This window comes from Oncorhynchus tshawytscha, linkage group LG12 (assembly GCF_018296145.1).
Source record: "Oncorhynchus tshawytscha isolate Ot180627B linkage group LG12, Otsh_v2.0, whole genome shotgun sequence".
NCBI lineage: Eukaryota > Metazoa > Chordata > Actinopteri > Salmoniformes > Salmonidae > Oncorhynchus > Oncorhynchus tshawytscha.
In genome coordinates this window covers 35,495,850-35,520,555 of record NC_056440.1, presented here as the reverse complement: position 1 = coordinate 35,520,555, position 24,706 = coordinate 35,495,850, and the positions used below count along the sequence as shown (strand labels likewise).

Genomic DNA, 24,706 nt, shown 5'->3' with positions numbered 1-24,706 from the left:
ATTTGGCCGTTCTGGCGATCGTAATTTACATAGGCTTTCTAGGGCAGACCAGGGCTTTTGGCACCGCAAGGTTGCTACGCAGTAACCGACAAGCAGAGTTCCTGACTTCACGCCTCACACCGGACACTGGGGGACTTTGTAATACGTGTTTGTAACAGTCGATAACAGTGAGAATAACCGTTTATAGCAGTGTAATAACTGTTTATAACCATGTACAGCACATCTACCAATGCACGGATGCGTGTCAAGAGCATAAGTTTTGTTTCAAAATCCTCAGACCCCTGGCGGGGAGCAGCATGGGGACAGTACTATCTAGTTGAATGGAAATTAAACTATTATTCCAGATATTATTTAATGAAGAATATTTACATTTCAATCAAGAATTCCTTTTTAACTAATTTATATTTAACATTATTGTTTAAAACACATTTCGATGTCCCGTTATTAAAACATTTACTGATTATATCTTTTATTTAATTTACCCACCTTGGCAGACCACTAGAACTAAAAAATAAGCTTCAATCCGTCCTATGAAAAGGGTAGGGTAAAATCAGAGAAACAGAACGCATCTTGCAACAGGCAAAATACACTATAATATCTGATATTGTGGTCAAGTAAGAGGATAACTTTTATTTTGAAGCTATTGCCATTGTTAGAGCATTCACTCGACTATCTTGTCAAACAATCTTTGCCCTCTTGAACAAGCTGAAAGACTTCCTGTTAGCAACCAGCTCGAGTACGTTTGTGCCTGGTAACCAAAACGGATACGAATGGTCTTGTTTAAAAATAAAAATAAACGAATGGTCTTGTTTTGCTGACTGTGAACGTTGTTATGGTGTTTAAAACGAGTATTTCTAGAAATAAACAAGGGGAAAAGCCAGCTGGCCACTTTGTGCATACGAACTCTCTTGTTAGCGTGTAGCTAGCTATGCTTCAAGCTATTCACCTAACGTTTTATAACAGTATCTAGCTAAATAGCTAACTTTACAGTACGTAGCAAGCTAACGTAATGCTAGTTTTGATTCTGTATTTTTGCTAATCCTCTTGACTAGCTAACATTATCTAAAATGATTTACCCCCTGCTTTAACGTTAGCTGACCAGTTGATTTTAAGATGAGCAAGCAACTTACATTTATTGTTGAGCACCTGAATAAAGACCCCTTCAAGAAAAACGTTAACCTCATCACCTTCGACTCACTGGAGCCAATGCAACTGCTGGAGATTCTCAATGATGTTCTGGCTGAAATTTACACTAAGGTAAGATAATGTAAACAACAACCTCATACTTTTGATCATGAGTTGTCCCAGTTGATATTATGTCTCAAATGTAATGTTGATGATGACACCTACCCCATTTTGAGCCCCATTATTATTGTGTTTCCAATTATCAGTCAGTCACCTAAAGTGTGTGTAAAATGTGTGAATGAATTGTAAATCATATTTTATTCATTTCAATAAGCTATTGATATCCATGAAGAAATGCCTGACCAAACAGCAAAGAGAATGTTCACTTTGCTAGGGATGTTGAAATACAAACCACCTGGGAATATGTCTGATCTGTAAGTATTCTTGACAGACAACTTACAAAATCAAAGCAGATTTCAGCAGTAGAACCAATGACTGAATAGAACACTGAGAGTGTTTGCTTCTCACTGTCCTCTTTCTTCAGACAGGAGCAGTTTCAGACAGGGCCTGGTGACCTGTGATTCACCCTATCCTTCACTGGTTGCTGCAGAGGATCACAGAGCTGAAGAAGAGAGCTTACCTGGCTCGCTTCCTGGTTAAGCTGGAGGTGCCTGCAGAGTTCCTGCAGGGTGGTGTCATCACTGACACCCGTCACCAGGTTTGTTTAACACTGACTTCAAGGTGCAAGCATAACATGGGATAATGGGAACTTGGGATAATGGGAACTTGGGATAATGACTCCTCCTCTCGCTAGACTAGAGAGATCACATTATGATGCCATGATTAAAAACTTTATTTTATTATTTTTAAGTTCACTGTTGGTCAGAAAGATGTGATGGAATGCACAACTAAGATATGATTAATCATTGCATAGTGTTTGATCTGTTGTTTTTGTAGTATGAAGAACTAATGGAACGATTCAAGACCTACCATAAGGAGTGTGAGCAACTGAAGAGCTCTGGCTTTTCCACTGCAGAGATCTGTGGAAAAGTGTGACACCTTTTCAACCTTAGAACATTGGTGCTATGGAAGAGGAGAAGGACCAGCTGATCAAGTGAGTGGAGTTGCTGAAGAAGAGGGTAAGACAGACAATCTGTTTGAGGAAGCCCACCCTGTCCTAATGCCTGAAACTCACAGGGACTCACAGAGGAATGAAAACATGACCTCTTATACACGCCAACGGATTCCTTTTTGTAATGAGACTAGACAGGCATCTGAGAGGCTCACGGCATCACCCTTTTCCAGGGTAGAATAGTAATAGAGTGCTATTTTAGTGGACCATAATTTAAGGCCATGCCAGAAGGGAAACTGAGGTCAGAGGTAGTGGCTCCCGGCTGTTGTGTGAGGTGAAACTCAATCTCAGGTGCCGAAACAGTATCACAGTTGTTTTCTGTGTCCACTAGGTGGAGTCAGGGTTCAACCACCAGCAGATGCTGGAACTGGCCAGACAACTACTTGTGGAACAGGAGAGAGAAGAGTCTCTGGCTCAGCAGAAGAACCAACTAATGATATGGCATGTCCAACTTTCCAATTTACAGGCTTTGTAACCCATATTTTCAACTTTGCTGCATACAGTGTACACAAACTCAGCAAAAAAAGAAATGTCCTCTCACAGTCAAATGTGTTTATTTTCAGCAAACTTAACGTGTAAATATTTGTATGAACATAACAAGATTCAACAACTGAGACATAAACTGAACAAGTTCCACAAACATGTGACTAATAGAAATTGAATAATGTGTCCCTGAACAAAGGGGGGGGGGGTCAAAATCAAAAGTAACAGTCAGGATCTGGTGTGGCCACCAGCTGCATTAAGTACTGCAGTGCATCTCCTCATGGACTGCACCAGATTTGACAGTTCTTGCTGTGAGATGTTGCCCCACTCTTCCACCAAGGCACTTGCAAGTTCCCAGACATTTCTGGGTGGAATGGCCCTAGCCCTCACCCTCCGATCCAACAGGTCCCAGACGTGCTCAATGGGATTGAGATCCGGGCTCGTCGCTGGCCATGGCAGAACACTGACATTCCTGTCTTACAGGAAATCACACACAGAACGAGCAGTATGGCTGGTGGCATTGTCATGCTGGAGGATCATGTCAGGATGAGCCTGCAGGAAGGGTACCACATGAGGGAGGAGGATGTCTTCCCTGTAAAGCACAGCGTTGAGATTGCTTGCAATGACAACAAGCTCAGTCCGATGATGCTGTGACACACCGCTGCAGACCATGATGGACTCTGCACCTCCAAATCGATCCCGCTCCAGAGTACAGGCCTCTGTGTAACACTCATTCCAGGGGTGATGCTCGCGAATCCGACCATCACACCTGGTGAGACAAAACCGCGACTCGTCAGTGAAGAGCCGGTGATGGGATGTGTGGTGAGGATCTTACAGCAGCTCTACAAGCCCTCAGTCCAGCCTCTCTCAGCCTATTATGGCCAGTCTGAGCACTGATGGAGGGATTGTGCTTTCCTGGCGTAACTCGGGTAGTTTTTGCCATCCTGTACCTGTCCTGCAGGTGTGATGTTCGGATGTACCGATCCTGTGCAGGTGTTGTTACACGTGGTCCGCCACTGCGAGGACGATCAGCTGTCCATCTTGTCTCCCTGTAGAGCTGTCTTAGGCTTCTCACAGTACGGACATTGCAATTTATTGCCCTGGCCACATCTACAGTCCTCATGCCTCCTTGCAGCATGCCTAAGGCATGTTCACGCAGATGAGCAGGGACCCTGGGCATCTTTCTTTTGTTGTTTTTCAGAGTCAGTAGAAAGGCCTCTTTAGTGTCCTAAGTTCTCATAACTGTAACCTTAATTGCCTACCTTCTGTAAGCTGTTAGTGTCTTAATGACCGTTCCACAGGTGCATGTTCATTAATTGTTTATGGTTCATTGAACAAGCATGGGAAACAGTGTTTAAACCATTACAATGAAGATCTGTGAAGTTATTTGGATTTTTACAAATTATCTTTGAAAGACAGGGTCCTGAAAAAGGAACGTTGACATATTATCAAAGATTTTTGTCAATTAAATATTCCAAATTCACCTACAAGTAGATTTATAAGCATGATGTTGGTTTCTTTTAAAATGCTGATAATGTGTGTTGTCATTTGGATATGTCCAGCTTTTCCAGGCAGAGCAGAGACTGCAGAGATCTCAGCAGTAGCTGAAGAACCTGCGGCAGGCAACAGCAGTAGATTCCAAGCCAGAGAGTGAGTAGGTGTGTTCTACATCACCCTCCACACCACAGATGGTTGAAAAGGTTGAAAGGTCAAGGACACGACAGATTAGGCTGAATCTCTGTTAATTGATTATGTCGCGGTTGTCGTAAGAACGGGACCAAGGCGCAGCGGATATTGAGTTCCACATATTTATTCCAAAATTGAAACATAAGCCAAAACAATAAACCAAATAGACAAACAACGGAATGTGACTACATGGTGCACATGCACAAACACAAAATAATATCCCACAAACACAGGTGGGAAAAATATCTACTTAAATATGATCCCCAATTATAGACAACGAATACCAGCTGCCTCTAATTGGGAATCATACAAAACACCAACATAGAAAACATAAAATAGAACACAACATATAAATATTAAACCAGAATACCCCCTAGTCATGCCCTGACCTCCTACACCATACAGAAACAAGGGCTCTCTATGGTCAGGACGTGACAGATTCACATCTATTAAGGCCCCATAATCATCTAGTGTTGGTCTCTTCACAATCACACAGGAGATTTGCACATTTATAGTTTCCAAAATGACCAAAGTAACGACAGACAGACATGAAAGCTTTTGTGAGTGTCACACCAACAAAGCATTTGCAATACAATGACTCAAAATACCACATATCAAATGATGTGACCCTCTTGTAAAGGTTTTCAGTCTCATGTAGGTCTACTGTGTGTCAGTTAAACAGCAGCATGGAAGAACACTAGATAGAGTGCATTTTGAAAGTATTCAGACCCCTTCCCTTTTTCCACATTTTGTTACGTTACAGCCTTATTCTAAAATGGATGAAAATATTTTTTCCCCTCATCAATCTACACACAATACCCCATAAAGACAAAGAGAAAACAGTTTTTGCAAATGTATAAAAACAGAAATAGCCTATTTACATAAATATTCAGACCCTTTGATATGTGACTCAAAATTGAGCTCAGGTGCATCCTGTTTCCATTGATTATCCTTGATCAACTTGATTGGAGTCCACCTGTGGTAAATTCAATTGATTGGACATGATTTGGAAAGGCACACCTGTCTATATAAGGTCCCACAGTTGACAGTGCATGTCAGAGCAAAAACCAAGCCATGAGGTCAAAGGAATTGTCCGTAGAGCTCAGAGACAGGATTGTGTCGAGGCACTGATCTGGGGAAGTGTATTATCAAATGTCTGAGGCATTGAAAGTCCCCAAGAACACATTGGCCTCTCATTCATAAATGGAATAAGTTTGGAACCACCGAGACAATTCCTAGAGCTGGCCGCCCGGCCAAACTGAGCAATCGGGGGAGAAGGGCCTTGGTCAGGGAGGTGACCAAGAACCCGGTGGTCACTCTGACAGAGTTTCAGAGTTCTTCTATGGAGATGGGAGAAACTTCCAAAAGGACAACCATCTCTGCAGCACTCCACCAATTAGGCATTTATGGTAGAGTGGCCAGATGGAAGCCACTCCTCAGTAAAAGGCACATAACAGCCCGCTTGGATTTTGCCAAAAGGCACCTAAAGACACTCAGACCATGAGAAACAAGATTCTCTGGTCTGATGAAACCAAGATTTAACTCTTTGGCCTGAATGCCAAGTGACACATTTGGAGGAAACCTGGCACCATCGCTACGGTGAAGCATGGCGGTGGCGGCATCATGCTTTGGGGATGTTTCTCAGCGGCAGGGAATGGGAGACTAGTCAGGATCGAGGGAAAGATGAACGTAGCAAAGTACAGAGAGATCCTTGATGAAAACCTGCTCCAGAGCCCTCAGGACCTCAGACTGGGGCGAAGGTTCACCTTCCAACAGGACAATGACCCTAAGCACACAGCCAAGACAACGTAGCAGTGCGTTCGGGTCAACTCTCTGAATGTCCTTGAGTGGCCCTGCCAGAGCCTGGACTTGAATCCCATCAAACATCTCTGGAGAGACCTGAAAATAACTGTGCAGCGACGCTCCCCATCAAACCTGACAGAGCTTGAGGATCTGAAGAGAAGAATAGGAGAAACTCCGCAGACACAAGTGTGCCAAGCTTGTAGCGTCATACCCAAGACTTAAATCTGTAATCGTTGCCAAAGGTGCTTCAACAAAGTACTGAGTGAAGTGTCTGAATACTTATGTAAATGTACTATTTCTGTTTTTTATAATTTAGCAAAAATTTCAGTAGCACTGTTTTTGATTTGTCATTATGGGGTATTGTGTGTAGATTGATGAGGAAAAACATATATTGAATCAATTTTAGAATAAGGGTGTAACGTAACAATGTGGAAAAAGTCAAGGGGTCTGAATGCTTTCCGAACGCACTGTATGTTGAGGTTATGCTCCTGCGTTGATGAATTAAAACAATGTTTTGCATACGCTCTCTTGATTTTGTTTAATGTTAATTCTTGTGATGAGCAGATGTGCTCAACTCAAGATCAGCATATTACCCTTCTTTTCTTCTATGAGCGGGTGTGCCTCATTGTGTTTCAAAGACTTTCAGAATGATGTAGCCTGATCAAATATCTGTTACTGTCGGTTACTGTCTCTGTTACTGTCTATGTTACTGTCTCCGGCTTAATGAAGAGGCTTGAAGAGGAGATCAAGTTCAACTCCTAAATGGTGTCTGACAAACTGCCCAAGGAGCTGGAGAGTAAGAGGCGGATGGTGCAGTACCTGCAGAAGGTGGTGTCGAAGCCAGACATGGGCCAAGCTGAGTTTAGGGAACTAGAGGACAAGGTGAGCTATCTACCTACCTGGGTAATTAAGCTATAAGAGCCTTGTCAATTTGGTTCAAGAATGACTGACAGTAACCAAACAGGTTGTTTCTGACAAATTGAAAGTTTGAGTCTGACTGTTCCCCACTTTGTCCAGAATCGAGAGAACACCATTGAAATAAATCTGCTGATTGAGAAAAGAATGATGAGAAATGACCCCATGGATGATAAACTGTCTCTTCAGGCAGCAGGTGATTTGTTTCTCCTTGTCTCACATTCTCTAAACATACAGTACATTTATATGACATAACACCAGCAATTACATTGGATGAAGGTTATGTCCATTTCAGAATGCCATTCCCTGTCATTGATACTAAATCACACAAGTCTTTGTCAGTTATATGAATCTGTATGCGCTGGCTGTCTGTGTGTTGTTAAGCGTTTGCTAGCTCTTTGAACTTGTTAGGATGATTGATGTTGTCTGATGAAGGGAGGCGGCTTTATTTATCATCAAAAGGTTTATTCAGGTTATCATATTGATATTTTAATATTTTTTTGTCTCTTTTAGGTGAGAACAGCCAAGCACGAGACCTGGAGGGAGACGGGGTAGCTAACCACCTCTCACAGCTCAGTACTCTGGTCTGAACATCATCATCATCCACACCAATAGTAATCCCCTTCCTAACCATTGGAACAGAGTCGGAGCCTTTTTCGATGGGGAGTGATGTATCGTCATTGTCCAGCAAAAAGACTGCTACCCTTATACAATCCACAGGAGGTTGGTGGCACCTTAATTGGGGAGGACGGGCTCATGTAATGGCTGGAGCGGAGTGAGTTGAATTGTATCAAACATGGTTTCTATGTGTTTAATTCCATTCGCTCCGTTTCAGCCATTATGAGCTGTCCTCTCACCAGCCTCCACTGATACCATCTGCTCTGTATTCGCACGTTACGTTGTACATCTGCTCACCACTCAAAACTGAACATCACTATCCAAACTCTCTGAGGATAAAGCAAAATGCATCAGAGATGATATGTTTTCCATCTTTAGGGGTAGATTGATTAAACATTCTACTGTTTGCTTACGTCAAACTTTGTTGATAAGAGTGAAGCACGGTAGAGTTGTGTGCCGCACTGAACGTGAGATGCTATTTCTGCTCTTATGTAAACAGAGAGGGGCTTACTGGCTAAAGCTACTTATCCCTTTCCCCTCACTCTCCCACATTCCCATGCAAGGTTAAAAATAGACCACAGCATGGACTACCTAGAACCAGGACAGTATTGAACAAACTGTCTGAAATGTTAACTGTTTTCAAATCTCTTCTAAATTAATTCCGCAAAACACAAACCATTGCAGTGTGAATCCTTCAACTAAATGTAACTCGATGGCTGATATTTTATCCCAATCGAAACAAACTGACACAAGCTTTGACGCTATGTTTGGTTAGATCCCTCTGAACCACTGGCAGAGAGTGGACTCTCAAATTTGAGTGGCTTTTTAGCCTCTGCAACACAGTGCCAGGAGCCATCACTCCTGTGTCAACACACCCTGTGCATGGCTGTATAAGTTCAAGGATGATAAGGAAAAACGACCACTCTTCACATCTCAAACTATGCCTGTTCCTGTTTTCAGAGCAACCTTTGGCCATAAGTAGGTCTATATAGTTGGTGGTCGCTGTTGGATAAAAGGCACGTACTGCATCCATATGTTCATGTCTGACTGTTTTGTGAGCAGGAGTTCCACACGCAGTGAGATCATGGTGCTGAGACAGGCTGGCGAGGCACATAAGCTGCCTGTCTGAAATAGCAGCCACTTCCTCCCTGCTCTCCCCGATGCCCTGTTCATGTGGGTGGTTTCATCTGCTCCCCTGGATAATAAGTGAGTGTGTTTTGATGGGAAAGGGAACTCTAAACCTACTTCTTCTCAGTGTGGTAAAACAGTAGGTGAGAACAAGAAGGGTTTCTGTGGTAAATGGAAAGGACTTATCAGTCTCTCCTGGAGTCATGGGTCATGGTGGAAATGATCACCTTATCAGAGGTATTTTCCATTCTGAGCGTGCGTGTAATCACATGTCACCCAGCAGCTGCAGGAGGGCGTCTGTATTATGCCCCTGTGTGCCCATCCTTAGCTTGGTTTTGGTCCACCATGTGTCTGGTGTTCCATCATCCATTGCTTGGCTCTCTGTTCACTTACACCCCAAATTCCCCCAACATAAATAACAGATGTGTTTGCTCAATCTGGAAAGGTTATTCACCCTGCCGAAATAGATTTCACATACACTGTAGGCTACTGCTATTTATAAATATGCACAGTGCGTACCATGTTTAATTATCTACTATCTCATTGTGCTGCATTTTCAAAAACGATCCTCTGTCATGATAAATAGTTCAAGCCCTTCAAAGTACTGGCTAATTTAGTAGCAGTTGTTCTGGGGACCCATTGTATGTGACGAGAGAATGCTATGCAGCATTCTTCTGCCTGCTAATTCCCTCTCAACCTTGTCTGCCCTTGATGTCCTGAAATAAAACAAACCATATATTCGAAGTGACGTAACATTCTGTGATTTCTGGGGTTCTCCAGAATGAACAACAGCTATAAATGTTGACATGCACAGGATTCTCATCGTACCCCTACAGAGAAGGGGGCCAATGTTTGTGTTTGCCACGGGTCATGTCTGTCTTGGTAGGAATTGGAGAGGATGACCTTGCTTCAAGATGTGGTTGTTTGTGTGTATCTGGGAAGAAAGAGAACATGTCAGTCTCATTTTCAGACACAAAAAAATGCAATGTTATTGTCATTACTATTAGTAAATCCCTTTCTCTTAGCATATTTTTTTCATGACAGTCTCTCTCGGTTCTTCTCAGTTCAATCGTTTTGTTGGGAAACTGCGCAGCAAGGGGACAGTGTTCAAGAAGAAGAGGCAGGAGATTACTGAGCTGAGCACGGGATCCTGCAGCGGACAGAGGAGATCCTAAAACAGAGGCGTGAGGTCAGCCAACAGCAACTGGTAATGCACCTCACCAATCCCCTTTCACAGCTATCAGCTATGGGCAGCTATCCACCCTACCTGCTTTCCTCCATACCATATCAGCCCTCTTATAGTGCTGCACGTGCCTTTCCATCCTGCCAATGTTGATGTAAATTGCATTAAAAGTGAAGTGACATAACCTTCCTGGAAATGATTTCACACCTCAAAACCCTCCCACCTCCTGACTTGCTAAAAGCCTGGCTGACGCAGGGAGGGCTGGGCTGCTGCTATTTGCGAAGGCTGCATCTGTTTCTCTCTATGACGCTGGTATTTTTTTAATCAGTGGCTGCATCCCCCCACCACCACGGCTGGTTGTCTGTTGGTGCCTGAGCCCCCTCCTCTCGCTACCTGCATTCCTGTTCCCAACTGTTACCCCTCCCACATAAAATGAACCATTCGCTGCAGCAATGTTGGTTATAGCCTACCGTATAACCCAGAACATGCTAGAAGCCCAGCCTGCCACTGAGATCTATTCATATCAGAACCAAATATTAGAATGAATGTAGTTTAATTAGGTCATTGACATTCAGTCTTTATCAGTGTTTGAACAGATTTGCAATGGAGGGCTGGGGGATACGTGTGAAGGAAATTGTGTTTATTTTCATAGGTCACAGATTTCTCACTCATCATATACAATAGACTACACACACACACACACACACACACACACACACACACACACTGCTACCTCAACTGCATGTAACCTTCTCTTCTTGGAGAACAAAGTGGCCTGTACTCCCAGGTGTGGAACTGAGCCCTGACTGTTTGTGTGGACACAACGCTTCACAGTGCATAGAGCTGCGACTCCGGTGCCAGAGGTCAGTTCAGGATTAGGCTCCGTGCTATATCCTCCCAGACAGGGAGGGAGTAACTTAGTCACTGAGTCACAGCTATAGACTTACATTTGTCGATATGGTGCAAACTAATTATAAACAATGAATTAGCTGAGCCATTGTATGTTATTACATGGAGATTTACGCACCTCAAAATATTAACTTGTATTTACTGATTACACTCATTAAAATATCCCACTGCCTTGCAGCTCCTGTGGGTGTAGATAGACTACATTGCTCAAGTGCCAGGTGTTTCTAATGAACTCTTGCCAGGTCTCTACACTGACATTTGGTTTAGGATTATAAAACTGGACACAATCTCATGTTATGCTGCCATATTGAAAGGCACAAGGATCTCATATTTTGTGTACTAATGGATGACTGGAACCCCATATGCCCTTTCATGCTCTTATTGTCTGTGTAGCAATCCATGGAGGCACAGAAGCGGATCTCTGGGTACAGTGACACCCAGAAGGAACTGGAGAGGGTGTCGGCCTTCAAGGGTGAACTGGACGAGATGAAGGCACGCTCGCTGGACGACGTGTCTGAAATGGTGACTATACCAGGGGATCGGAGCCACTGTCTGAGTAGCATGTCACTTTACCACAGGGACAGATCTTTACCCACTCCAGACAACCCCCATACTCAGTCACAGGATCATGCTCATTGCCTTCAGATGCTTGTCCAGATGCACAATTTGTTTTACAAGAACCTTCCTTGTCTGACTGTGCTGTTTTGTTTGTGTCATTGATTACTTCGCATTGATTTTGCGTCTTTGAAACCGTGAAATACCCCTCATGCATTTTTCAACTGTCCTTTGTGCTTGTATTGTCACGAGTCCGACCGAGGGTGGCTTCCCTTCCCGGTCGGGTGGCGCTCGGCGGTCGTCGTCACCGGCCTATTAGCTGCCACTGATTGTCTTTCCTCCCCCTCCTTGTATGTTTATTGTTAGCACCTGTTCGTGAACCATTAGTTGGGCTTTATTAGACAGCCGGCCCGCCTGTTTCTTTGTGCGGGATTAATTATTGTGACCTTCGGTTCCGTAGTAGAGGAACGTGTTGTTCCTGGTCGTGTATTTCTGTTGTACTATTTTCGTCCCCCATGTTTGGGGCAGTTTGGTTGTGAGCACCCTGTGTTGCGGTAGTGCATTAAAGAGCACAGCATTGCACTCTCTGTTTCCTGCGTCTGACTCCACACCCACGACACCCGGAGCGTTACAGAATCCCGCACCCGTATTGAATGGAGTCAGCAGGAGCAGCAGCCAACCCTCTCCCATCGATGGAGGAACGGGTTCTCCACCACACCACCATCCTCCATCGGATCGGATCGGCGATGGATCAAGTGATGGAGAGAATGGACTGATGGGAGAGGAGTGGTCTCCTCTCTCCACTTTCGGCACCCCCGGCTCCGGACCCATCTCCCGACTCCAGCACCCTCCGTCTGACGCTCCCGAGGGCTTATGATGGAGCGGCGGTGGGTTGCCAGGGGTTTTTACTCCAACTGGAGCTATACCTGGCCCCCGTCAGACCCACTCCCTCGGGAGCGGAGAGGGTGAGTGTCCTCATCTCCTGCCTCACGGGTCGTGCTCTGGAGTGGCCGAGCACAGTCTGGAATGGCCCAGACTCAGCGAGGGAGCACTACCCAGAGTTTTCCCACCGCTTCCGTGCCATATTTGGTCACCCTCCAGAAGGCCGAGCGGTGGGAGAACGACTATTTCATCTCAGGCAGGAGAGGAGGAGCGCCCAGGATTACGCGCTGGAGTTCCGGACCTTGGCAGCAGGATCTGGGTGGAACGACAGGGCCCTTATTGACCACTACAGGTGTAGTCTCCGGGAGGACGTCCGCAGGGAGCTAGCGTGTCGGGACACTGCTCTTTCCCTGGATGAGCTGATTGACATGTCCATCCGACTGGACAATCTGCTGGCTGCCCGCGGGCGTTCGGAGAGGGTCCTGTGTGTTCCACCACCCAGCGCCTCCGCTCCCATTCCGATGGAGTTGGGAGGGGCCGTGCCGAGGGGTACCGGAGGAGGAGGCCTTCCCTGCACCAACTCTGGTCGGAGAGGACACACGGCCGATCGGTGCTGGGGGGGTCCGTCTGGGAGTAGAGATGGCAGGCGGAACGCTTCTCGATCACCCCAGGTGAGTCAGCATCAAACTCACACAGAACCCCCTGATGGCCACATGTTTGTCTTAACTTTTTTCCTTCACTTTTTTCCCTCTTCCCAGCATAGGGCGCTAGTCGATTCAGGCGCAGCTGGGAACTTTATGGATCGCGGACTCGCCCTTAAGTTAGGGGTTCCGCTGGTGCCGATAGATTCTCCTTTTCCCGTGCACTCCCTAGATAGCCAGCCATTAGGGTCAGGGAGACCACGGTTCCACTGGACATGGTGACGCAGGGGAATCATAGGGAGCGTATCAGTCTTTATATTATTGATTCGCTTGCGTTTCCAGTGGTGCTAGGGATTCCCTGGCTGGCCCGGCACAATCCTAAAATTTAGTGGAGACAGGGGGTTCTCCAGGGGTAGTCAGAGGAGTGTTCTGGAAGGTGTTTGGGAGTTTCCATCGGTGCCACGTCGGTGGAAAGTCCAGACCAGGGTTCCACGGTGTGCATTCTCCCCGAGTATGCCAATTTGGCAATCGCTTTCAGTAAAGTGAAAGCGACTAAATTACCACCTTATCGACCAGGAAGGGATTGTACGATAGATCTCCAGGTAAACGCTGCACTTCCCAAGAGTCACGTGTACCCATTGTCCCAGGAGGAGACGTTGGCGATGGAGACATATGTCACGGAGTCGCTGGGACAGGGATACATTCGGCCCTCCATCTCACCCGTCTCCTCAAGTTTCTTTTTTGTGAAGAAAAAGGAGGGAGGTTTGCGTCCGTGTATTGATTATAGAGGTCTAAACGCCATCACAGTGGGGTATAGTTACCCTCTACCTCTCATCGCTACGGCGGTGGAATCATTTCACAGAGCGCAGTTCTTCACAAAACTGGATCTCAGTCTGGTGCGTATTCGGAGACGAATGGAAAACCGCATTTAGTACCACATCGGGCCACTATGAGTACCTTGTCATGCCGTATGGGTTAAAGAATGCTCCAGACGTTTTCCAATCCTTTGTAGACGAGATTCTCAGGGACCTGTGCAGGCAGGGAGTGGTTGTTTATATTGATGACATTCTGATCTACTCGGCCACTCACACCGCGCATGTGTCTCTAGTACGCAAGGTGCTTGGTAGACTGCTGAGCATGACCTATACGTCAAGGCTGAGAAATGCGTGTTCTCTAAACGAGCCGTCTCCTTCCTGGGTTATCGCATTTCCACCTCGGGGGTGGTGATGGAGGGTGACCGCATTAGGGCCGTGCGTAATTTGCCGATTCCGACCACGGTAAAAGAGGTGCAGCGGTTTTTGGGTTTTGCCAACTACTACCGGAGGTTTATCCGGGGTTTTGGCCAGATAGCGGCTCCCATTACCTCACTGCTGAAGGGGGGCCCGGTGCGGTTACAGTGGTCAGCAGAGGTGGACGGAGCTTTCAACAAGTTGAAGGCGCTGTTCAATGTTGCGCCCGTGTTGGCGCGTCCGGACCCCTCTCTAGCGTTCATAGTGGAGGTGGACGCGTCCGAGGCTGGGGTGGGTGCCGTGCTATCACAGCGCTCGGGTACGCCACCAAAACTCCGCCCCTGCGCTTTCTTCTCAAGGAAGCTCAGCCCAGCGGAGCATAACTATGATGTGGGGGACCGGGAGTTGCTAGCGGTGGTCAGAGCTCTAAAGGTGTGGAGACACTGGCTTGAGGGGGCTAAGCACCCCTTTCTCATCTGGACCGACCACCAGAATCTGGAGTATATTCGGGCAGCTAGGAGACTTAACCCACGTCAGGCAAGGTGGGCCATATTCTTCACCCGGTTCCGGTTTACATTGTCTTATAGACCGGGCTCCCAGAACGTAAAGGCTGACGCACTGTCCCGCCTTTACGACACGGAGGATAGGCCCACCGAACCTACTCCCATCCTTCCCGCCTCAAGGCTGGTAGCACCAGTGGTATGGGAGGTGGACTCGGACATCGAGCGGGCGTTACGGGCGGAACCCGCGCCTCCCCAGTGTCCGGCGGGGAGAAAGTACGTGCCGCTTGGTGTTCGGGACCAACTGATTCGGTGGGCTCACGTCCTACCCTCCTTGGATCACCCTGGGGTGACGAGGACAGTGGGGAGCCTTCGGGAGAGGTATTGGTGGCCTACCTTGGCTAAGGACGTTAAGGTTTATGTCTCAGCCTGTTCGGTGTGCGCCTAGGCTCCTAGGCACCTTCCTAGAGGGAAGTTACAACCCCTCCCCGTTCCACAACGGCCATGGTCACATCTATCCGTAGATTTCCTGACCGATCTTCCGCTGTCTCAGGGGAACATCACGGTTCTAGTGATTGTGGATCGGTTCTCTAAGTCCTGCTGTCTTCTCCCGTTGCCCGGTATCCCTACAGCCCTACAGACTACGGAGGCATTATTCACCCACGTCTTTCGGCACTACGGGGTGCCGGAGGACATCGTTTCTGATCGGGGCCCCCAATTCACGTCCCGAGTATGGAGGGCATTCATGGAACGTTTGGGGGTCTCTGTCAGCCTGACCTCCGGTTATCACCCCAAGAGTAATGGGCAGGTGGAGAGAGTGAACCAGGAGGTGGGTAGGTTTCTGTGGTTATATTGCCAGGATCGGCCAGGGGAGTGGGCACGATACATTCCCTAGGCTGAAATGGCCCAGAACTCACTACGCCACTCCTCTACTAACTTGTCCCCTTTTCAGTGTGTGTTGAGGTACCAGCCGGTCCTGGCACCATGGCATCCGAGCCAGACCGGAGCTCCTGCGGTGGAGGAATGGGTACAGCGCTCCAAGGAGACCTGGAGGGCCATCCAGGAATCTCTCCAACAAGCGAGTGGACGCCAGAAGAGGAGTGCTGACCGCCACCGCAGTGAGGCCCCCGTGTTTGTACCGGGGGACAGGGTCTGGCTCTCGACCCGAAACCTGCCCCTCCGCTTGCCCTGCCGGAAGCTGGGTCCGCAGTGTGTAGGGCCCTTTAAAGTCCTGAGGAGAATAAACGAGGTGTGTTATCGATTACAACTCCCTTCCTATTATCGTATTAACCCCTCGTTTCATGTGTCTCTCCCCAGGCCGGTGGTAGCTGGTCCCCTGCAGGACAGTGAGGTGCCGGAGGTCCCTCCCCCCCTCTGGACATTGAGGGGTCCCCGGCGTATACGATACGGGCCATTCTGGACTCAAGACGCCGGGTGAGGGGCCTGCAGTACCTCGTGGACCGGGAGGGGTACGGTCCGGAGGAGAGGTGCTGGGTACCGGTGAGGGACATCTTGGATCCATCAATGTTGAGGGATTTCCATCGCCTCCATCCGGATCGCCCTGCACCTCGTCCTCCGGGGCAACCTCGAGGCCGGTGTCGGCGTGCTGCGGGAGCCAGCGCGTCGGGGGGGGGGGTACTGTCACGAGTCCGACCGAGGGTGGCTTCCCTTCCCGGTCGGGTGGCGCTCGGCGGTCGTCGTCACCGGCCTTTTAGCTGCCACTGATTGTCTTTCCTCCCCCTCCTTGTATGTTTATTGTTAGCACCTGTTCGTGAATCATTAGTTGGGCTTTATTAGACAGCCGGCCCGCCTGTTTCTTTGTGCGGGATTAATTATTGTGACCTTCGGTTCCGTAGTAGAGGAACGTGTTTGTTCCTGGTCGTGTATTTCTGTTGTACTATTTTCGTTCCCCGTGTTTGGGGCAGTTATGTTGTGAGCACCCTGTGTTGCGTTAGTGCATTAAAGAGCACAGCATTGCACTCCCTGTTTCCTGCGTCTGACTCCACACTCGGAGCGTTACATGTATTCAGGGGAAAAGAGGAATTGGTGGGTTTCAAGCCAGATTTGATCACCAAATCAACCTGTTTTATCAATATGTCATTCCATTGCAATGATGTCCAAGTAGAACCAGTTGCAAATGATTAGACCCCAGTTCAATATGTTTTTGAAATTCTTTAAAGGTTAGTCAGGGTTTGTGGTTGAAGCTGGCAGGCTCCCAATGATGGATTCAAGCATTCCTGGCTGTAGCTATAAAGTAGACTTTCACTCAACTCACCATCTTCCAGATTACTCATTCCTCATATAAAATAGACCACATAACCACACACACTGCTATACACACACACACTGGAGAACGGTGGCCTGTACTCTCAGGTGTCGAGCTGAGCCCTGCCTGTTTGCTCAACCCTTCAAAGTGCATAGACCTGCAACACCTGTCGCTATAAAGTAGACTTTCACTCACCTCACAATCTTCCAATCCCATGGTTGGCCTTAGACAGCTCTGCCTCTCCATGCACAACCTATACGACCCCTGCTTGTGTAAAACACAGGTGACATATGATTATTTGATGTTATTATGGGCATAGTTAGCCATCTTCTGTACAGCACTTTGAGATATCAGCTGATGTACGAAGGGCTATATAAATACATTTGATTTGATTTGATCTTAATCTGACATTTCTGTGGATAATTTTTCGCACCAAACCAGGATGTTGGCATATGGGTTAAAATATGTGTTACTTTTTTTCAGGTCAAAGAACTAAACTCGACGATAGTGGAGAAGAAGTCTGCCCTTGCACCGGCCATGAAGGAACAGAGGCCTTTGAGACAGCCATGTCAGGTGAACGTCACACGCTGTGAAACTTTGTCTGTAGTTTCATCTTCAAATTGCGTCATTACACAGAGCTGTGTCTATACAATTAGCCAAATGTAGAACCCCAGATTATTATGCGAAACTAGAAGATTAGCAAAGCATGTCAGGAGGTCAATAGGTTTATCAAAGGAAGGGGAAAACCCTGATGCTTCCACCAGCTGCTATTCACTTTCAAGTTTTAATGTCACATGCACAAGTATGGTGAAATGCCTTTCTTGCAAGCTCCAAACCCAACAATGCAGTCATCAATATCAATGTAGCACTAGAAATAACTTTAGGTAGAACAAAAACATACGAGAAATAAGAATAAGGTTTGCAGGATTTTTGTGGAGTACTTTAACGATAGTTTACATAGAGTCTATATGTAAAGTATACGATAGGGAAAGCCCCTCACATCTCTTGGCTAAAGCAGGGGATCATATTTTCCAATATGTGTTCCCTAATTTGGTATAAAATCATACGGGCTAACAATAACTAATGATGAAAAGATGCGTCAGAAATATTTTAATAGACTAGGCTTGGGCTAAGATTCAGTAAAACGGTGAAAATATATGCATGGGCTTTGATCTGATAGTGATATGAAAGGCGTTGGGGAAACTACATTTAGCATATAGTACATTTGTACTAGTAGGGGGTATTCAGACCCCTTGACTTTTTCCACATTTTTTAAAACTTTACAGCCTTATTCTAAAATGGATAAAATAATTTGTTTCCCTCATCAATCTACAGACAATACCTCATAATGACAAAGTGAAAACAGGTTTTTAGAAATGTTTGCAAATGTATACTTTCTTTTAAACAGAAATACCTATTCAGACCCTTCGCTATGAAACTCGAAATGTAGCTCAGGTGCATCCTGTTTCCATTGATCATCCTTGAGATGTTTCTACAACTTGATTTGGAGTCCACCTGTGATAAATTATATTGATTGGACATGATTTGGAAAGGCACAAACCTGTCTATATAAGGTTCCACAGTTGACAGTGCATGTCAGAGCAAAAACCAAGCCATGAGGTCGAAGAAATTGTCCGTAGAGCTCCGAGACAGGATTGTGTCAAGAGACAGATCTGGGGAAGGGTACCAAAATATTTCTGCAGCATTGATGATCCCCAAGAACACAGTGGCCTCCATAATTGGAACCAGCAAGACTCTTCCTAGAGCTGGCTGCCCTGCCAAACTGAGAAGTCAGGGGAGAATGGCCTTGGTCAGGGAGGTGACCAAGAACCTGATGGTCACCCTGACATAGTTCCAGAGTTCCTCTATGGAGATGGGAGTTGTCCTTCTGGAAGGTTCTATCTCTGCAGCACTCCACCAATCAGGCCTTTATGGTAGAGTAGCCAGATGGAAGCCACTCTTTAGTAAAAGGCACATGACAGCCCGCTTGGAGTTTGCCAAAAGGCACCTAAAGACTCTCAGACCATGAGAAACAAGATTCTCTGGTCTGATGAAACCAAGATTGAACTCTTTGGCCTGAATGCCAAGCGTCACCTCTGGAAGAAACCTGGCACTATCCCTATGGTGAAGCATGGTGGTAGCAGCATCATGCTAAGGGGATGTATTTTAGCGGCAGGGACTGGTAGACTAGTCAGGATCGAGGGAAAGATTAACTGAGCAAAGTACAGATATCCTTGATGAAAACCTGCTCCAGAGCGCTCAGGACCTCAGACGGGGGCAAAGGTTCACCTTCAAACAAGAAACAACCCTAAGCACACAGCCAAGACTACACAGGAGTGGCTTCGGGACAAGTCTCTGAATGTCTTTGAGTGGCCCAGCCAGAGCCCGGACTTGAACCCGATCAAACATCTCTGGAGAGACCTGAAAACAGCTGTGTAATGACGCTCCCCATCCAACCTGACAAAGCTTGAGAGGATTTACAGAGAAGAATGGGAGAAACTCCCCAAATACAGGTGTGCCAAGCTTGTAGCGTCATACCCAAGAAGACTCGAGGCTGTAATCGCTGCCAAAGGTACTTCAACAAAGTACTGAGTAAAGTGTCTGAATACTTACGTAAATGTGATATTCAAATCAAATGTTATTTGGCATGTACGCCGAATACAACAGGTGTAGATCTTACAGTGAAATGCTTACTTACAAGCCCTTAACCAACAATGCAGTTTTAAGAAAAATAAGTGCTAAGTAAAAAATAAAAGTAACAAATAATTAAAGAGCAGCAGTAAAATCACATTAGCAAGGCTTTATACAGGGGGTACATGCACAGAGTCTATGTGTGGGGGCACCGGTTAGATGAGGTATTTCAGTTTTTTTTATACATTTGAAAAAAATTCTTAACCCGTTTTTGCATTGCCAGTATGAGGTATTGTGTGTAGATTTGATGAGGGGAAATCAATTTTAGAATAAGGCTTTAATGTAACAAAATGTGGAATAGTCAAGGGGTCTGAATACTTTGCGAATGCACTGTACATAACATACTATAACAGTGAAATGTATTGTCATTGTACTTAAATGCTGTAGAATATGCGCATCTATGTGTATTTCTCTGTTCATGTGTCTGTGAATGGGGGTTTCATTCTTCACAGGAGCTAACTCAAGAGTATGAGGAAAAGAAGGCCAAGTATGACAGCTGTGCTGCAGGTCTGGAGAGTAACCGATCCACTGGACCAGGTACAATATTAAATGCTATGTGTAGACACCTGACCTAACACCACATATGACATTTTCTATATGTAATTTGTTCACATACACCACACAATTGCAATGTTCTCTCCAAGAGGAACAGTTCAGTTTCTTCTTGCGGGAAGTGAGAGCTCTGAGGGAGGTGACGACTCGGGAGGAAAACTGATACCACTACATCAACTACATGAAAGAGGTAAGGGGCTCAGGTAGCAAACAACACCTGATCTGTGCTGCGACAGTCAACCAGAGCTCCTGTTCTTCTCCCCATCTCTCTCTGTTCTTCACAGATCATTGAGTTGCAAATGCAGCAAGCAGCAGATGAGATGAAGGCCCCTGATCCGCAAGAGAGAAGGAAAACCATCAGGTGAGTCTGCCTGCTGCTTAGGACTTCTATTACCGCAGTCCCCTCCATAGGCTCCTATTACAACACGTGTGCATCTGCTACTGTTGCCACACACCTCCCCATACACCTCCCTCACTTGCAGCAGTCCGTTAGTAGGTTCACCCTCGTAGGTATTTTATATACTATATCTATGCATTTCAAAGTGTGTCCAGAACTATTGCTTTTCTTTATAAAAATATGTAAGTAAAATACTGGTTTAATAAAATCTGTTATGGATGTTTGCTACTGTATGTTGTGTTATTCAACTAACAGGTAGTCTTTCCCTTGTGAAACAATAATGGCAGCAGTGATCTTGTGAAAGTTAATAGGCTCACGTGACCACTGACCCTCCGGCTGTTTCACAGGGAGCAGTACATGAAGAACGTTGCAGAGCAGGAGTGCCTGGGCAAGGTGAGCAGAGAGGTGCTTTGTGTGCTTTGTCAGGGTGCAGGCACAGTGCCAATGGCATCTGACATAGATCCCCTGCAAACACAGGGGCCATACTTTAGGTTCTTCCTCACCCTGATCAGAATGGGGCCAGAGAGGAGAAAGTGCATGGCAGAGCGCCCCCACCCCACCCCTGGCACATTCATGACAAGCTACTTCTTTATTAGGGTTTCCCATCTATGGTTATGAATAGGCTTGATGCTAATGCACTTGGTCATGTTTGTCTGGTCAAGCTTCCAGTCAATGAATACAAAGATCTCTTGACCACCCTTCCATTCAGTGTTTGATACAAAACCATATGCTGGCACTTGAAAAGAAACTGAAAATGTCTGTTTAACTATGCTGGTATCATACACTGTCTTTGATGTCAAAATGAGCCTGTTGTGCTGATGTAATAAGGATTCCTCTTTCCCTTTGGACAACAACAGAAGTTGCGTGAGCAGCAGAAGGCGGTGAGGGAGAGCCACAGGCCCAACATAAAGCAGGTGAAGATGTGGCTCGACCTGGAGCAGCTGATGGTGTGCAAGCTTGGGTGCTTCCAGAGGGCCCAGAACCAGGTTTCCATTGGTCAGGTCATCCAGGAGGGCGGTGAGGACCATGACTTCTCACTCATCTCACTACTGTACTTCGTTCTCCAGTTATAGTTCATCAGACTGTCTCGCTTTTTATCTATTTTAGGTACTTTTCATCTCTTAATGTAATCAAAACATCTCTGCTTTCATTGCCTAAAGTTAAAATGATTAAATTCAACCAAGCTGTGTTGATCCTGGTTTAGTTAGCTAGTTATGTTCTCTGTGAATAATCCCAAACTAAGATTTAGTTCCATTTAACAGATTTTTCTGGAGCACCTTTCTGATGATGATATTGTGAGAGGTGCCTGATGAGAACTGAAAGAACACATGATCCAGAAGGTGTCTGACGGATAAGAGGTTTAACTCTCTGGCTCTTTGACTTCAAACAAATCCTCAGCCTTCATATTTGTTGACACATCTTTAAGAATACAGCTCCAATCTATATGTCTAAAGATAACCGCGTACAAAGTGTTGCACTTGGGACGCGGCTGCCGCGCCGCTATTTTGGGAAACAACTTCCATGACCTTGGGCCGAGGAGCTTGCCTATTTTGGAGATCAATTGGACCTCTGTTGTTAAAACAGGACAGTGCAGGGTGAACTGGTCCAGCATTATCATCTTGCGTATTGTATCTTGGCCAAGTCTATGCCCGTTTTAACACTTAAAATGTAACGACTCAATTTTTTTTACTTATATCACATTAGCTACATAATACCCTGTTGTATTTCTCATTTGACTTTGTTAATACAAATACATGCTTAAAACAATACTTGAAGATAATCAATATTTGGTCGTAATTCTGTCTGACTAGTCACAGCCATCTAAAGGTGATGGATAACAGTGAATGATAAATCAAACTGACAGGTTAACTTTCTTCTTTAGAATATACCTATGCTATTCACAAATCACTCATTCTGAATACCTCTGTCTATAAATGCCGACGTGAATAAGGGGACATGTCACTCGCCGTGCCCTTCACTACAGCTTTGACTGTAGTGAAGCATAACTCAATATTCTGCTCACAGCCACAGTTAGTGCCAGATGGATCAAGAGTGAATTCTAGAAGGCTACTTGACTGGGAACTGATTGGCAGAGAATTATAACTGAACAACAGGATTGGTAATGTGCCACTGGAGGCCTCATTAGGAAGTGTCAACAGATGATAAATGCCAGTCCTGTTTTAAAGAGCTGACAATAATGCCCCCTAATAAACACAGTGGGGTGTCAACTAGTGGCCTTCGCTGACATCCTTCACACCATAATAGCAGTTTGCCTGTGATTGCTTTGCATCTCTTGGTTTGACTAAGAGAATCTGCCTTTGTTTACGTCACATTCTGATTTCAGGTGAGGTGCATGCAAATATATGAGCATGCTGCCTGGGGTCCAGTCACTTTCATTGTTGTTGGTTATCAGGGTTGGGGAGTAACGGATTACATGTAAGGGATTACAAAATACAATAACTAATCCATTGCGTTACTAGCAAAAATATTGTAGTCAGATTACAGATACTTTTGAAAATCTAGACTACTTCATGGATTGCTTTTATTCAGAAATGAGGTTTGTGAAAAATCTTTGACACTTCTGTTTTCTCAGACATTCATATCAGCATTGAAAAATGGCGCAAATTTAAGTTTGTTCCACCTGAGCGAGTCTGACCAGAAGTCAGAGACCACTATGATGACACACCAAATGTGTTTGATGGATCGCGGGAAAAGAGCAGGAGTAGGCTATAGTCCAAGCTATGTCTTCCAATGGTGTGACTGCTGTCAGCATCCAAAGATTATCCAACTTTAATAAACGCTTGGAGGTCAGGATGACAGCAGTGGTGTAATCTACGGTGATACAGATATCACTTATTGTTATCTACATATCACATTGATGTGAATCACACTGCTGCTCTCTCATTTAGCTATTTGCGCCTTACGGATTGTGATTGTTGTGGATGGCTGTTCACAAATCTAAATGTGTATTTGAACCCAATGGTTGAATTCAAGAAGATTAAGCTGCCTATCATTGTTTTTGAAACCAGTGAACAGCCAGTGAAAAATGCAGATCTCAGCCTATGGAATAAAAGTGGGACTTTTATTGCTCAATATAATTCATGCTGGTAAAAATGTTTTATCCATAGGCCTAATGGACATATGTTCAAACTCGCACACTTTTGATAGACTTAAAGGGGCAATCAGTAGTTGCTACATCCATTTTTGGACTTAAATACATTCTTGAAGAATATAACTTATACATGCCTCATGAGCTTAGTTCAACTGTCACACTCCATGAGAACCCAAAATATAAGCTTGTTTTCTCCAATGTTTGTAAACATTGTAAATGTAAACAAACACTGTATAGCCTCATAACATGAATAAAACAATAATTGTTATATCATGTATGGTCAGTCCTTGCATCTATAGCTCTATCTATTAATCTGAGAGTGGTTACATTTCTCCAGGCCCATACCTCAGCTTTTTACCAAAACAGGCAGGGCATCCATTTTGTTATTGTTTCTGTTCCTTTTCCCTTTAAACAGTTGCATATTATCAAGATATCAAAGTGTCACCAACAAAAAGTTAAACAATAGGCCTATAGCAAATGCAGCATATGGCATTCATTATTCACATGTAAATATCACTTTTCAGTAGCGCTCAAAGCATACCATTCCATGAGCGCAACATTTATTTTTTCATCTTGAATCAATGAGCCTAATCAGTCCTGCATGACACCAAAATCATAAACAGCAGGGTAAATCCTTATTTTTGTGGTTATGCTGAGGTAAAACAATTTGGCTAATCTATACTTCCATATTTCCATAAATCCTATTCTTGAAGATCAAGGGGTATAACATTTATTGTAATGACTGGAATTCTGATAGAAGTTTTTAATGTAAAGATATCATTTAATCATATTATTATATGTAATAGAAGGCGATGGGTTAGAAGAAGCCTACATAACCAATCCATAAAGTAAAATTTAACATCCATATGGCCAGCTATGTAAACTTTAACATAGATTTA

The 24,706-nt window shown here is 45.2% G+C and overlaps 1 long non-coding RNA gene and 1 pseudogene across 1 annotated transcript; both read left to right on the top strand.

Annotated features, from left to right (window-relative positions):
• Window positions 1-376: 376 nt before the first annotated feature.
• LOC112263052 lies at window positions 377-2,694 on the top strand. Its single transcript, XR_002955442.2, has 5 exons — window positions 377-1,257; window positions 1,460-1,559; window positions 1,670-1,843; window positions 2,083-2,239; window positions 2,589-2,694. It is a non-coding gene; the product is annotated as an uncharacterized LOC112263052 (long non-coding RNA).
• A 4,258-nt stretch (window positions 2,695-6,952) lies between these two features.
• Window positions 6,953-23,692, top strand: LOC112264098 (annotated as a pseudogene).
• The last annotated feature ends 1,014 nt before the right edge of the window (window positions 23,693-24,706 follow it).